Source organism: Sapajus apella, unplaced genomic scaffold (assembly GCF_009761245.1).
Source record: "Sapajus apella isolate SASKATOON/1434 unplaced genomic scaffold, GSC_monkey_1.0 scaffold86, whole genome shotgun sequence".
In the NCBI taxonomy this organism is placed as follows: domain Eukaryota; kingdom Metazoa; phylum Chordata; class Mammalia; order Primates; family Cebidae; genus Sapajus; species Sapajus apella.
In genome coordinates this window covers 5,009,408-5,022,743 of record NW_022437026.1, presented here as the reverse complement: position 1 = coordinate 5,022,743, position 13,336 = coordinate 5,009,408, and the positions used below count along the sequence as shown (strand labels likewise).

Sequence of the window (13,336 nt, the reverse complement as noted above, 5' to 3'; positions counted from 1 at the left end):
CAAACCTGGGAGAGCTTCACCAGAGAGTCCTCCACCAGGACAATGCTCCTGCTCGTTCTTCTCTTTAAACAAGGGCAATTTCAAGAGAGTTTTGGCGGGAAATCATTAGGCATCCAGTTTACAGTCCTGATTTGGCTCCTTCTGACTTCTTTTTATTTCATAATCTTAAATCTTTAAAGGGCACTCATTTTCTTCGATTAATAATGCAAAAAAGACTGCATTGACATGACTAAGTTCCCAGGACCCTTCTTTCTTTAGGGATGGACTATATGCTGGTGTCATTGCTTAAAAAAGTGTATCGAATATGATGGAACTTATGTTAGGAAGTCAATCTTATATTTGTAATTTTCATCTTTTAATTCCATTTTTATGAAGTTTTTGAAGTTCCCCTTTATTGTTAGCTACATATTTTTGTCTGGTTTAACCTTTTCTTTCACATTCCTGACCTTCTGTGACCTCTCCCAGTGACAGTCATATGTGGACTTGGGACATCTCTGGTGACCTATCTGGTTGGTAAACCGTACCTTGTTCCAGACTGGGTTTAAGGGAGCTGTTTCATTATTATATTTACATGTGATGTTCTTAATTAACTTTTCACATGGCTTTGCAAGCTGTCTAGACATCCAAAACATAGGCACTTTGAAACTCAGACTGGTCTCAGCGTCCGTCTTAGAATATCTGTCTTACTTACCTTGGTTGTACTCAGTGACAAAGTATCGCTGGGATACTGAGTGAAGAGCTAGAGCCACGGTCCAAATCAGCTCCCTCTCATGCTACTCACTCACGTCATGCCCTTTGCTTTCTTTTACGGCAGTTACCATGATTTATATCATATATTCACTCATTCATTAAAGCCTTTCCCTCAACCCACTGGGAGACCTATTTGCTTCTTCATCATATCCCACGCATCCTAGAACTTGGTAGGGGATCTGTAAACACTAGATAGATAAACGCTTGAATTAATTAGCATGCTCTCCCTAGGAGATCGTGAGGATTGGGAGAAGAGAGTTCAGATCTGGGGCTCAGCGGCTTTCTGAATGCCTCAGCTGTAAAGAGAAGTAAGGTCTGCTACAGATGGGCAGTGGAATAATGGAAAACATGATGCCTAGAAGTCAGGCATTTGCCTGCATTTTCTATGTAACTTCAAGAAAGTCTTATAAGGGTTGAAGGAGATGTTTTTGTGAAATTGCTTTGTAAACCATAAAGTGACATGGTAAGATGTTGTTTGTCACCCTAAGATCTGGCCCCTGCCTATTTCTCCAAATGCATTTCTTATTAATTTAATTTACCTAGGCCAGTCTTCTCATTAAAAAAATTGTTCTCCCTTTATTGCAAAGTAATGCATTGTAATAACAAAAATATCAGAAAATTCAGAAGAAAATAAAAATCATCTCTTAAGGTTACCATCTAGAAATAACTCTTCACACCTTATTTACAGTCTAAACATTTTTTTTTTCTAAATGAGTTTCCCAGGTGTCAGCAGTGGGGGCAAGGCAGGGCAGCTTTCCACTCCTGTTTTCCCACTGCACTGGCTTTGCTGAGGGTCGCTGCCTGGGAAACCACCCGGGAGTGACTTCTCCCCATTTATTTGCTTCCAGCATCTTGGTAGCAATGCCAGTGGAGCAGGGGACAGGGCTGCCAACAGGTGGCTTAGAGAGGGGGCCATCTTGCTCCAGCACTTTTCATTATCTAAAAGTGCCTATTTGGTCTGTGTATTTATTGTTTGTCTCTCCTCACTGGAATAAAACCCTGCTGGATTTGCCCGTTGCTGCCTTTGGCACCTAAAAAAGTGCCTGCACAGAGTAAATATTCATTGAACAAATGAATGAACACTGAAGCGCTGTGTTACCTCACATAGACTAGGAAACACCTGATGAATATTTGCCTCCCATGAATTGTGCATATGAGAGACACAGAGGCCATATTCCTTGGTGATATACGTCTGGACTTCCAGGTCTAGCTGTGGTTGGAGCTTTGGCATTATACAATAGATAATCCCAAACCCCTTTTTTGCAATCACTACTCCTCTCTCCAGTCGTTTCAAGCACACTCTCAGACCATGCTACTGGGCATGCAGCAAGAGCATTCTGCAAAGTTGCTCTCCAGGTTCAGTTACAGCACTCCCAAACTGTCCTGTGCAAGGAAGCCCATCCTCTCCCTGTCTCAAAGCCTGTCTCTCCTCCAGCGCCTTTCAGCTTTCCCTCTTTATGCAGCCCCTAGGCGTTGTTCTTAGCCAGGGCAGTGATTCTTAACACAATGCTTACATCGCTGTCTTCAAAGGTGAACTCCTGTGGTATAGACAGCATCTGTGGATTGGATGGAGAGAATTTCAAGAGCACTTGCTGAAACCTGGAGCTCTGTGGTGGGCAGTTTCCAATTAATTCTGAGGCTACCCCCTTCTCATGCACAAGGGCCTGCTCCCATCAGGCTGGGCACAGTCTCTGGATTTGGGGTCACGAAGCAGACTTATCACTGCTATTCCTTCATCTTCCCTTCTCCTCTCCAAAACCTGGAAGAGGATGAATTAGGCCTGTTTTCTTCCAGAACACTGCAATGCGGCAGGAGGGATGTTTCCCCCCAGATTTTCCAAAATTGCTATAAAGCCCCTTCTGTTGAAGCCCTCAGTGGAAAACAAGGTGTGATCCATCTCTTGTGTGTTTCCTAGGTGGAATTCAAATCACCAGTGCCCAAAGTACCCTTCAGGTGTGAAGAGTTGCAGGCCCTCCGAGGAGCCGGGAGCTGCAAGGTGAGTGAGCAAACAAAAGGCAACAGGCTGCACAGAACTTGATCCACCCCCACCCAGACCCCACCTTCAGGCCCTGCCTTGTCAGCACTATTGTGGCTGCTTTTAATATTCATGAGGATCAGCAGTGGGCCCTTAGGTTTGAGACACAGAGTTTCATCAGCTTTCTTGAGGACAGTTTAAAAAATACTAGATGACAGAGGGTCTGTTCCACCTTGCTGGGGCATCGCTTAAGTTCATTTAAGGGAGGCCTCTGGAAGAGAGGGTTTGTCACTTTACACGTGGGCTCTTTTACATGTGGGCACAAGGGTCTGGAGTCTTTGCTAGCCTCTCTCTGCAAACAGCCGCTCTTCAGCCACTGGTCACTCACAGAGCCAGTCCACTGTGGAGCCTGTCCAGTCCTGATTTCCCTGCTGTCTAACTGCTCCTGGCAATGAGGAGGGTGTGTTTGCATTAGTGTACAGCTTCACCGTTCGCTTTCACATCCGCTGTCTCATTTGAGCCACTTCCCATGGGACAGTGATATATTAATAGTTTGGATATTTGTCACAGCCCAAATCTCATGTTGAATTGTAATCCCCAGTTTTGGAGGTGGGTCTGGTGGAAGGTGGTTAGATTGCAGGGGTGAATCCTCATGAATGGCTTAGCATCCTCCCCCGTGGCTTGGTGCTGTCCAAAGTGAGTGAGTTCTCACGATATCGGGTCATTTAAAAGTGTATGGTACTTTGCCCCCAACTGTCTCTCTCTCTCGCCCCTGCTTTGCCATGTGACATGCAAGCTCCTGCTTCACCTTCTGTCATGAGTAAGAGCTTCCCTGGGCCTTCCCAGTAGCCAAGCAGATGTTGGCACCGTGCTTGTATAGCCTGCAGAACCATATACTAATTAAACTTCTTTTCCTCGTAAATTATCCAGTCTCAGGTCTTTCTTTATAGCAATGCAAGAATGGCCTAATACAGACAGGCAGGGAGGAAAGTGTTATCCCCGCTTAAAAAAACAGAAAAAGGCCAACTTCCCAAGGTGACAGGGTGCTGAAGTTAACACTTGAAATTTATTTTTGATGCCTGCTCAGAACCTTTCTAGGGTACTATGTTCCTGCTACCCTCTTGACAGATGGGGTTGAGACAGGACAAGAACAGAGAAGGGAGAGGGAATGAAGACTAGAGGTTTGGTGGGGACGTTGTTGGGAACCGTCGACTAAGATACCAAGTGGGGTTATCTCTGCAGGCTAGATTCATTGTTGTCTTTGTTTTCCTCTCATTTTCTACCAGTTACGAAAATCCATGATAATAATATGCTATCCAAACCCATAGTAATTCATACAAGACTATGTCTTGGAGAAAATGTCAAAATTTAGTCCTTTGGGTAGAAGCTTCCTTTTCTAGGTAAAGGGGGAAGCAGTGTGGATTCTTTAGTGTGTTCTGATAGCCATTGTCACTATGCACTTCTTTGAGTCTTTACATCTCCTCCTGCTGCATTTTAAAGCATTTTCATAGTAAGTAGTTTTGCCTAATAAAACATTTTTATAGCAAAAAAAACCAACCAAACAAACAAAATAAAACATATTTGCAGCCCTAAATTTGTCCAGGTACACCTCACTGGCCTTTTATCCCACCTCAGGATAGCATCTTGTATGTTAAATTTTAACTAATACTGAGTTTGGTACCAAGAGTGGGGTGACACTGTAATAAATATCTAAAAGTGTGGATGTGGCTGTGGAACAGGTAATAGGTAGAGGCTGAACGAATTTTGAGATACATGCTAGAAAAAGCCTACATTGTCATGAACTGACTTTTAAAGGTGGTCTGGTGAGGGCTCAGAAGGAGAAAAGTAGAGCTGTAGAGAAAGGAAGAAAACCTAAGTCATCCTGAACAGAACATTGGTAGAAATATGGATGAAAAAAGCCATTCTGATAAGGTCTCAGATGAAAATCAGGAACATGTTATTAGACACTAGAGGAAAGGTCAGTCTTGTTATAAAGTGGTGAATAACTTGGCTAAGTTGTGCTCACATTAGTGTTTTGTAGAAGGTAGAACCTGCAAGTGATGGAATTAGATATTTGGCTGAGGAAATGTCTAAGCAAAGTTTGAAGGAGTGGTCTGGTTTCTCCCGAATGCTTATACTAAAATGTGAGAGGGGGACTATGACTTAAGATGGAATAATGAGTCAAAAGTGGAGAACTTAAAGATTTGGGACATTCTCAGCCTATCCCTTTAGAGATGAGGACATCTGTCGTGCCCCTGACCCATCCTTGTATTTCGGAAGCACATAACTTGATTTCACAGGTTCACAGCTGGTAAGGAATCTATCTTCGAATGAATAATACCTTAAGTCTCAACCATATCCAATTTACATGAGATTTACATGAGATTTTGGACTTTCTATCTTTGAGTTTATGCTAGAACGAGTTGAGACTTTTGAGACTGTTGGAATGGAATGAATGGATCTTGCATGTGAGAAGGACATGAATTGGAGAAATCAGGGTTGGAACGCTATAGACTGAATGATTTTGTCACCTCAAAACTCATTATGTTGAAACTTAACCTCCCAGGTGGATGGTAGTAGGAAATGGGGCCTAATGGGATTAGTGCCCTGATAAAAGAGGCCATAGTAAACTTCCCATCTTTCTTACCGTTTGAGAACACTGTGAGAAGTTGCAGTCTGCAACTCAGAAGAGGGCCCTCACCAGAACCCAACCATGCTGGCGCCTGATCTCAGACTTCCAGTCTCTGGAACTGTAAGAGATAAATTTCTATTGTTTAGAGGCCATCCAGTCTATGATATTTTGTTATATCAACTGGAATGGACTGAGCTATTAAGTATTGGTAAGACTTAGCACAAAGGGAAAGGGCATGCCAGATGGCTGAAATATATATTTGAAGATGCCAAGAGAACAGGAAATAATTTGGAAGGAAGTGAATGTGGCAGGAGAAGCGGGAGATGATTCTAAAGAAGATGCAGTGGTCCTGTGTGTTTAAGACTGATCCTGAAAACAATGGGGAGGCACGAGCAGGTCTGCAGTTTAGACACATCTTCCTGGCAGTGTTGTTAGGGCTTTGCTTAACTGTTTTCTGGAAAGCAGTTTTGTAATACACATTAGGAGCCTTTAAAATAAATACCTCTGATTCAACCATATTGTTTAATCCTTACAACAATACTGCAAAGTAAGAATTATTAGCCTCATTTTACAGACAAGAAACTGAGGTCTTATTTATTGTTTAATTTTTTTTTTTTGAGACATAGTCTCATTCTGTCACCCAGACTGGAGTGCAGTGGCACAATCTTAGCTCACTGCAACCTCCACCTCCTGGGTTCAGGCGATTCTCCTGCCTCAACCTCCTGAGTAACTGGAATTACAGGTGTGTGCCACTGTACCCGGCTAATTTTGTATTTTTAGTAGAGATGGGGTTTTACCACATTGGCCAGGATGGTCACGAACTCTTGACCTCAAGTGATCCTCCTACCTTAGCCTCCCAAAGTGCTGGGATTACAGGTGTGCACCACTGTGCCTGGCCAGAAACTGAGGTTTTAAAGGGTCATGCAGAGTTGAGATTGAATTCATGCTCTGTCATTAATTAGCTGTTTTCCCACAACAAATTACTTAACTTTTCTGAAACAGCTTCCTGTGGTGCTACTATAAAAAAAAATGCAAAACAGATTTAAATAAAAGCTCCTTTTTATTGGATTATCCACTCATTTGAATTATCTCTACCATAGCTGACTTTCATTTTCTTAAACATTTGAGAGAAGCTTCTGCTTCAAAAATTAAGTAAAAGGAGTCAGAATTGTATGGTGTAGAGAATTACTGGAGAGTAGTTTTATTTTGGGGGACCACTCTGAGGGTTGTTTGCTCCTACAGTTTTTATTGTGCACACACACATGGCTCTTCTAACATCCTCTGCCTTTGCTGCTTGTATGTTGTTCCCTGCTAGACTGTCAGTCCATTGTGAAAGACGGCAGTTGTAAATACATCTCTGTATCTCCCACAGCAGCTGTCTGGTTCAGTGCCTTCCACATAGCTGGAGAAATTGCAACCATTTTTCCAGAAAGAGTTGGAGCATCGTATTCCAAGAAAAAGAGAGGCTTTGAGAATAGAGAGCTAAGAGTTAAGGGCATAGGAGCAGACACAGAAAGCATAGATATTTAGGTCTGGAGATGTGAAAGGGAAGGTTTGGAACTAAGGGGATCTGGGAGAATGTATCGCATGGAAAATACAAAAAATGTTTTCATTCGTGTTGGGTCAAGAGAATTGTCTTGGATTGGGCCCCCAGAAGCCAATCCTGAGAGGAAGATTCATATTCAGGCGATTTATTAAGAAAATGCTTCCGAGAGAACCTGGTAAGGGATGGGGGAGCAGGATGGGAGACAGGAGGAAGCCATACAGCTTGAGATCTTAGCAAAGTTCCAGCCTCTGCCCCACAAAAGTGTTCTAAAGTGTAAATCACAACTCAGAGTTTGTCCCAACTGAAGGCAGGAGTACTGGGCTTTCATAATTCCATACCCGTCAGTCATTGGCTAAAGACTCTTTAGAGAGGTGGGGGAAACTTCCAGGCACTTCTGGCTCTGTCCATGTGGACAAAGTGGGTCTAGTTGAAGGGTCCACCTCCTAAGAGTTACAGGTTCAGAGAGTTAGAAGCAAAGGCACATAGATGCTGAGGGAGGGTCCACAAAAAATATTGAAGGGTATCTGGGTGGAGCATCGATAACATTGCCTTGATAACAGATCTGCAGCCCTAACTTTGTCCAGGTACGACACACTGATCTCTTCTAAAATTCATGATCATATGCAACTTCCTTATCTATAAAGTGGGGATCGTGTTACTTTACTTGCTTGTATTACAGGATAATTGCAAAAACAAAACAAAAGGAGATCCGGTGTATATAGAATTGTAAAGACAACTATAAGAAAAGATGCTATGCCAAGCCAGGTGTTATGTTATGCCTTTCTCTTCCAGGCCGAGGGGACACGTGAGCAACTGGTCCTCTTCAGGCACTTGTCTTGCAGGCATCAGCACTGACAGCCTTTGAAAAAAGCTTGTTCATGGGAAGAAAGCAGACGCTTTCTTAATGTTGATAAATTTTGCAGCAGTTTCTTTAATGTATACCAGATGCCTTGAAATCCATCTAATTCGCCATCAGCTTTCATGCTGTGGCTACGTTTGGCTTTGATGTTCTCTTTGGCTTCAGCAAGGAAATATTGGAAAGCTAATCATAATAGGACTTATTTTTTATAAAATGCCTTTTATCTTCAAAGTGGTTTACAACAACTAATTATTGAAGGAATTAGGGTGAACAGCAGCCATCTCACAGAGACCTCAAATCATTATCAAGGCTTTTAAGGTATCTTATAATAGAGCAAGAGAAGTGTGAAGGAGGCTGTTTAATAATAGTTGTCCAGACCTGGAAGAGTTATTTTACAGAGGTAGGAGGCAGCTGTTCCCTGTCTCCCCTGAGGCTTGAACGAGAAAATTGGACCTAATCAGAGGAGGAAAGATGCTGGATGGAGCATGGCAGAAGCTACAGCAGGCTGTGGAGTGGAAAGACTGCCCATTTCGAAGGCAATCAAATGCGCCTCCATCAACCTGCCCCTTTATATGGCTGGCGGGGCATATTTGCCTTCTTGGTGGCCTGGGGTAGGGAAGAGAGAAGATCACACAAGGAAGTCCTGTCCAGGTGTGGGAGTCCAGGGTTGATTTTTGGGCCTCGTGGTAGATTCTCTTCATGTAATTTTTGTTTTGTTTTTTTGCTTTTTATTAGTTTGTTTTATTAGAATGTAATCTGGGGTGGAGGAAGCCAATTTGATTTCAATAATAATAACAATAGCTGACAGGCTGAGCACGGTGGCTCCTGCCTGTAATCCCAGCACTTTGGGAGGCTGAGGTGGGTGGAACATTTGAGGTCAGGAGTTCAAGACCAGCCTGGCCAATGTGGTGAAACCCTATCTCTACTAAAAATAATATAAAAATTAGCTGGGCGTGGTGGCACACAACTGTAATCCCAGCTACTTGGGAAACTGAGGCAGGAGACTTGCTTGAATCCAGGAGCTGGAGGTTGCAGTGAGCTGAGATTGTGCCACTGCACTGTAGCCTGGGCAACAGAGCGACACTCTGCTTAAAATAAATAAATAATAAATAAAAGCTGACAGATGTAAGGTGCTACCCTGGCCCTTCATTTCACAGATGAGGAAAATGAAGTTCAGAGAGCTTAAGAAACTTGCCATAGTCATACAGCTAACTCAGGCACTCTGGCCTTGGAATTTATGTTCTTATCCACCATAGCAAGAGGCCTATCAGAGAAGGGGTGGTATTTGTCCAAAGCCCCCTACTTCACTATGTGTCAAAGAAGTAACAGTCTCATATGGACCAGGGACATGTCTCGTTTCTGGCTGGGTTGGCTACTGTGCTAAGTGCTTTCCTCCTGAGCAGGGGGCGGTGAGAGGAGCCCTGTGAGACGCAGCTCAGCATTTTTGTTCCTCACCCTCAGGGTCCTTGCATCTGCCTTGTCTCCTGCCCCTACTCGAGGGCCTGCCTGGGTCATGGGGTGTATAGAAGAGGCACAGGCATGAAGAACTGGTGGTCCCCCTGTGAAACCCCGCATTTTCCTCTGAGCACTAAGACAGATCTAATAATGGGTCCTGCCCTGTAACTTTAGGGTTGAGGGGATACATTCTAAAGACGTATCAACTACTATCACCTGTGCAAATAGTACTAGGGATGCAGCGATTCCCCTTTCCAGAAACATCAGCCACTCAATCTCTTTCTTGGTGGGAGCCAATAGATTGTTGGTAGGCTGAAACCGGACACAGTGGGAACAGTGACACTACAGAAATAGGCAGATGCTACAAATCAGGGCTGCCCCCTACACCAACCCAGAAAATTGATTGTTAAATATTGTAGTGTCTTTTTTTTTTCTGACACCAAATGTGTATCCTATAATTCAATTCAATTTTGACATTATCCAGAGTTAGTGCAGACCCCACGGTTTAAGGGCTCCGTCCCACAAGATTGCACCCACATCAGATACTAATCCCAAGTCCTCCTGCCCCTCTGCAGTTTGACGAGACCCACCTATCTCTTTGCCTTTATCAGACATTGCCAGCTCAGAGTTAGTCACAGGGGCTTCCGGGTACTGCTGCATATGGAGGATTCCTCCCACTGAAGCCTGGGTGATTAAAGAGATGTGAATGGATCCTGGAGATGCTTTTTGGGCTTTCGATTTCCTAACTTTGTGCTGCAGGAGAGATTCAAGGGAAATCTGGATGACTTAGCGGCTGCTTTCAGGTTTGCTACTGGTGTGATGTGGAAGGAGATACCAGCTGTTCTCTATTTCCACTGAGCCCAGAGTAAGGGGAAAATTAGCTTAGAACCTTTAGGAGGGATTAAGGTTTGATCTATGAACTTTCTGATTGTAGCAGTTACTAAGCTGCTAGAATTACCTTGGATAGCTGGGAAATCTTCCTGGAAGTATTTAAGGGCTGGATAATTCCCATCTGTTTATAAAGTCTTTTGGAACCATTCTGGAGGGAGCAGAGTGGCCTGGAAACTCCCACAGAGTCAGGCAGATAAAAAGCATTTTCTCTTTTCTTCTTGTGATGGTCTTTTCCTTTTGCCTTTAGAATGTACTCCACCATTTCCTCCTTTATAGATGTGCTTACTGTCTGTCGGTCTAATGGAAAATCTTTGAGACATAAAGCTATGTCTAGCCCTGAGATTAAGGCATCCTTGGGCTTCATCCAAATGGGAGACAGCTGAGCTTACACAGGGCTTCCACTTTATTTGGAAATGAAAGTAGAAGCACTTTGGCTGCTTTGTTTTCCACTGCTCTCAAGAAAGCCACAGATGCTCAGCAAAGATTTCAGGCCTAGCCAGGGAACACAGAGTAAGAGAAGAGGCTGAAGTCATGTTAGATCAGTGGTCTTCACAAGGGGCTCTGCCCTCATTCTTTATTTGTAGGGTTTATTTAGCTCCCTGCACAAACAGACTGCAAGTTTTCATAGGGAAATTACTTAATTTCAGCCATTTCCTGCATGCCAGAGTTGAATGTAAAAGGCAGAATCAGGCTCCTGGGATAAATACAATGGGCCAGGCTGGATTGCAAGGCCTGGGAGACAGAAGTTTCTGACTCAGACCCATTCTTCTTTTTTTTTAAATAGATGTTTTGAGCTATTGACATATAATAAACTGCATTATATCTAAAGTGTGCTATTTGATCGGTTTTAATATATATTTGTATATATGTATATATGTGTGTATATGAATAGATAAGTCCAGGAAACTATCATGGGATCATATATCATATTCACGAACTTAAGATAGCAGACATATCCACATCCCCCAAAATTTCCTCTTGCCCCTTGGTAATCCCTCCTTCTCACTCTTCCCTATTCTCACTTCTTTTCTTCTAACAGATGTTTTTATTTCTTAGTGTTTTATATAAATGAAATCATATAGCATGTGCCTTTTTTGTCTGACTTCTGTCACTCACATGATTATTTTGAGATTTGTCCATTTTGTTGCTTAGGACCAACAGTTCATTTCCTTTAATAAAGAACAGCATTCCACAATTCCTTTATCCATTTACCTGTCAATGAATATTTGAGTTGTTGTTTTGGACTATTACAAATAAAAGTGCTGTGAACAGTCATGTTTAAGTCTTTGTATATATACATGCTTTTCTTCTCTTGAGTAAATATTTAGGAGTAGAATGGCTGGATCATATGGGAAACATTTGTTTGACTTTCTATGAAACTGTCAAATGTTTTCCAAAGGAGTGTTACTGTTTTACATTTTTACTAGCAATATATGAGAGTTCCAGCTGCTCCACATCTTTGCCAAGACTTGGTATAATCTTTGCAATGTTAGCCAATCTAATAGGTGTGTCATGGTATTTCATGTGGTTTTCAGTTGCATGTCTCTTATAACCAATGAGGGTGAACATCTTTTTATGTGGTTGTTTGTTATCCCTATATCTTGTTTGGTGAAGTGCCTGTTCAAATGTTTTGCCCATTTTAAAAAGTGGGTTGTTTGTTTTCTTATTAAGTTTTGAAAGTTCTTATATGTTCTAGATAAAAATCCTCTATTAGATATGTGTTTTGTAAAATACTTTGTCTCAGCCTGTGGCTTGCTTTTCATTCACTTAAATGTTATCTTTCAAAGAGCAGATGTTTCAAATTTTGATGAAGATCAATTTATCATTCTTTTTTTCAAATGAATTGCACTATTGCTATTATACCCAAGAAACTTTTGCCTATGCTGGGGTCACAGAGATGTTTCCTTCTTGAAATTTTATGTTTTTAGGTTTTACATTTAGGCCTATGACACATTATACATTATTTTTTGTATATGGTACAATCTATGAATTAAAATTCTTTTTGCAAATAGATATCCAATTATTGTTTCAGTAGCATTTTTTTTTTGGAAAAAACTGTGCTTTATCCTTTGAATTACCTTGCATCTTTGCCAAAAATCATTTATATACATGGGTCTATTTTTGGCTTCTCTGTTCTATATTCTGTTCCATTTATCTATTTGTGTGTTTTATGCCAGTATCCCTGTCTTGACTACTGTAGCTTTACAATAAGTCTTGAAATCAGGTAGCGTTTGTCTTCTAATTAATTTTGTTCTTCTTTTTCAAAGTTCTTTTGGCTATTCTATGCCTTTCTCATTTTTGTATGAATTTTAGATTAGCTTATCAATTTCCACAAATAAGCCTGGTGGGATTTTGACTGGAATTGAGATGAATCTATTGAATTTAGGAAGAAATGACACCTTAATAATATTGAGTCTCTCAATCCCTTGAACATGTCATATCTCTCCATTTTTTATGTCTTCTTTGTATTCTCATTGATATTTTATAGTTTTCAATGTATAAGTATTATATATCCTTTGTTAGATATATTCTTATCTCATATTTTTATGTCATTATAAATGGTATTTTTTATTTCAATTTTAATTTTTTATTGCTAGCATAGATAAGTACAATTGATTATCATGTACTGAGTGTGTATCCTGCAACCTTGTCAAATTCACTTATTAGTTAGTAGCTTTTTGTGAATTTCATCAGATTTTTTTTTATATAGGCACTTCTGCTGTCTTGGAATAAAGACAATTTAACTTCTTCCTTTCCAATCTGAATGTATTTTATTTCTTTTTCTCTCTTCGTTGAACTAGCTAAATTCTCCAATATAATGTTGAATAGAAATGGTAAGAAAAGACATTCCTGTCTTTTTCTTGACCCTAGGGACAAAACATTTGGTCTTTCACCCTTAAGTATGATGTTAGCTATTGTTGTTTTTGTAGAGGCCCATTGTCATGTTGGGCCAGTTCCTTCCTATTCCTAGTTCTCTTAGTTTTTATCGGAAGCAGATTTTGTCAGATGCTTTTTCTGTATCTATTGAGATAATCAAAAAGTTTATCTTTTAAAATTTGCTAATATGGTGAATTACATTATTGATTTTCAAATGTTAAACCATTCTTGCATTTCTAGGATAAACCCTGGTGGGTCAGAATTACCTTTTTATATGGCATTGGACTCAATCTGTTAAAATTTCCTAAAGCAGGTTTACATCTGTGTTCATAAGGGATATTGGCCTATTTT

General features: G+C 41.2%; 1 protein-coding gene across 4 annotated transcripts in view; it reads left to right on the top strand.

Moving 5' to 3' along the window:
- The window catches only part of CRACR2A (calcium release activated channel regulator 2A), a 138,605-nt gene that overhangs the window by 37,610 nt on the left and 87,659 nt on the right, over positions 1 to 13,336 (top strand). For all 4 annotated transcript variants that reach the window (XM_032254495.1, XM_032254494.1, XM_032254496.1 and 1 more), the window contains one exon: positions 2,666 to 2,746. The gene's annotated coding sequence lies outside the window, so the exon portion shown is untranslated. The remainder of the gene's footprint in view (positions 1 to 2,665; positions 2,747 to 13,336) is intronic.